General features: G+C 39.0%; 1 long non-coding RNA gene across 1 annotated transcript in view; it reads right to left on the minus strand.

Annotated features, from left to right (window-relative positions):
• LOC107086020 overlaps positions 1 to 908 on the minus strand; it is a 2,786-nt gene extending 1,878 nt beyond the window's left edge. Inside the window, exon 1 of the long non-coding RNA XR_001481290.1 lies at positions 751 to 908. This is a non-coding gene — a long non-coding RNA (uncharacterized LOC107086020). The remainder of the gene's footprint in view (positions 1 to 750) is intronic.
• Between the last annotated feature and the right edge of the window lie 1,871 nt (positions 909 to 2,779).

Consider the following 2,779-nt stretch of genomic DNA (forward strand, 5'->3'; position numbering starts at 1 on the left):
TTTTGAACCTTTTGAAACGGCACCTCAGCTTAAGAGCAATTAAAGTGCAAAACAGATGATAACCAACCATCATTATCGGCAAACAGGAGTCAGGTCACTTCTTTGCTCAAGAACTACCTTTTCTAACTTTAAAACAAGCGTCTAAAACGTAGATCAAACAGCAAGATCGTATTTTAAACCGTTAGTTTAGGGCCTGTAATAATAACATACAGTTAGCTAAGACATACATCATTTTGATTAGCAATATTTCACGGTAGTTTAATGGAAAGTGGGCTTAATTATAATATCTAAATAAAAGTAAATGTTAAGGATACATTTCCACAGCTGTCATTTGCGCACAGAATAACAGGTTTTATAAATGCACAGAATCCTGTCAGACTAGAAATGTCTGCTGGGTCCTCCTTGGCAGAGGAAAGCAGATTAGTTGAGGGTTATCAATGAGGAGATTTGCATCCAACAAACACATCAAAATGAACATTTCTGATATAAACAGCTGTTGTTTTATTATTATTATAAATGGAAATTGATTGGTTTTTGATTTTTGATTTGTTTCCAGCTGGATTTTATATGCATATTTTTAATTACTAAATGTGTTTAATACCAAAATAAATTCCTTTTTATATTGTTGTAAAACTCCCCTTAAAGTTTTTATACCAAAGAAAAGACTAGACTATAAAATAATAGCTGGAAAAAACATCCATACCTTTCACTTCTGTAGACCTACCTTTGTCCTTAACCCTCTCTGCTCACCTTGTTGCTAGGATACACGCCTCTTTACACGTCTCCTCGTTTACACATCGTCGATTCATCAAATGCAATGGCTACCTATCACAGTCCAAACAGGAAAACATCATCTTTACAAACATTTTTCTGGATCGTGGAACAAGCGGCGCACAGGCACGGCTGCTGCTGGTTCAGGTGTGCACTAACAGGTAACCTGAAACTCTGACGCACCTGGGAGCTAAGAGAAAGTGATGCGTTTAGCGTGCAGTGCAACTATGAGAGGCCACACAACATGGACACTCACAATGGGACACACATCAGGAGGAGCAGGTTGCAGCCAGACCAAGCCTAAGGCTGAATAGGGCTCTCAGCCGAATTAAACGTGGGATCAGTTACTTTTGTATTTGTTTTTTTCAATTATGTATTTTACATCTGAATCAATTTGTATTATTTACTTTATTTTCAGAAAAGCAACAAAAAAATTAAGCTTCAGTAGCAGATACATTTCTTGTACCAGGATACCTACTATTGTTATACTGCTTCAATAAACTTCATAAAGCGATGAATTTTAAAATATTTTCTTCTTTTTGCTATGAGGCTTTTGAACATTGAATATCATAATGATAATAATAAAAAAAAATAATTTAACTTTATTGATCTCACATTGGAGAAATTTACCTCTGCATCTAACCCATCCATTTGGAGAGCAGTGGGCTGCCATTCTGTGGCGCCTGGAGAGCAATCGGGGGTTAAGGGTCTTGCTCAGAGACCCAGAGTGCCATTCTGTGGGAGTGGGTTTCAAACTCACATCCTCAGGATTCCAAGCTCTATACCCTAACCACTAGGCCGCCACTCCCCTATACCCCCTATATCAATCTAATATTTCTCTTTCCACACAACCATGAAATATTCTTCAGGGTGATAATAATAAAAATAAAAATGCGTATAAAACATCAAAGGGATATAAAATCACGAGTCATTGAATGCATTTGTAGAAACGTTACATGCTTTGTATGCTTTAAATGTTTCCCCCCTCCGGATGATAAAATGGTGTGAATCGTGGCCTTCTTTCTGTCATAAGGGAATTCTACCAATGAGCTTCCATAGTCATTGTTCTGTTTTATTCTCTGACCAACACCAACTCGATTAAGGACTGCGTCACAACTTGAAAATTGAAACAAAGGTGTTTTGTGGCATCCTATGCTTTCATATCATGAGGTTATGCTTGGATTATCTGTGGGGGTCAGCTGTCAGGGGGCATTTTAGCTCTCGCACACGCATAATAGGCGTTCCCTCTCGGGAGCAGGTACAGGGTTGTGCATCTGCATTTTTTTTTTAAAGTGGAGAGGGCAGGTCTTTTAACAAATTTGCAAAACTCCTCCTTAATACCTTTAAACTGCTGCTGAGGCACAATGAAGTCTTTTCACATGCACACTTAGCCAATACTATCAGGTCTCCTCAAGTTCCTGAGGCCCCATAAAACTCTGTTTACATGTATAGTTAATACAAGTATTCCTTATTTGTGCACATTAATTATGTTTTTGATAAAAATTAGTGTTGCACCGATACCGATACCAGTATCGGACGGGGCCCCGATACTGCCGTAAAAACGGTGGTATCGTTATCGGCGAATACCAACAAAGAGGGCACCGATACCATTTTGAGAGCCATAACTATTCAACTATTGTCACCCACTCCTGGTAGGCAATAAAAAGTTCTACTGGATTCACTTTGTATTAGATTTTTTCCTGCTTCACAAAGGTAGGCAGCAGCTTGACAAAGCCATGATGGCAATTATTTTACATTATTATGGTATCGGTAGAAACCAATACTGCACAGCCAGGTATCGGGTATCGGTATCGGGGCCAAAAAATGGCATCGGCGCAACACTAATAAAAATCCATACGAAAGCACCGAACTCTGCTCTCCAGAGCGAGCAGATTGGTAACCCCGCCTCCTGCTCTCCTCTAGCTTGTCTGCTGTCATGATTCATGCAGCTATTATTTCATCCAAATGAAAAATGGAGAACAGATAAGCAGATCATGGCTTGTCTACA

The sequence above is a fragment of the Cyprinodon variegatus genome, unplaced genomic scaffold (assembly GCF_000732505.1).
Source record: "Cyprinodon variegatus isolate N-32 unplaced genomic scaffold, C_variegatus-1.0 Scaffold140, whole genome shotgun sequence".
Taxonomy (NCBI): domain Eukaryota; kingdom Metazoa; phylum Chordata; class Actinopteri; order Cyprinodontiformes; family Cyprinodontidae; genus Cyprinodon; species Cyprinodon variegatus.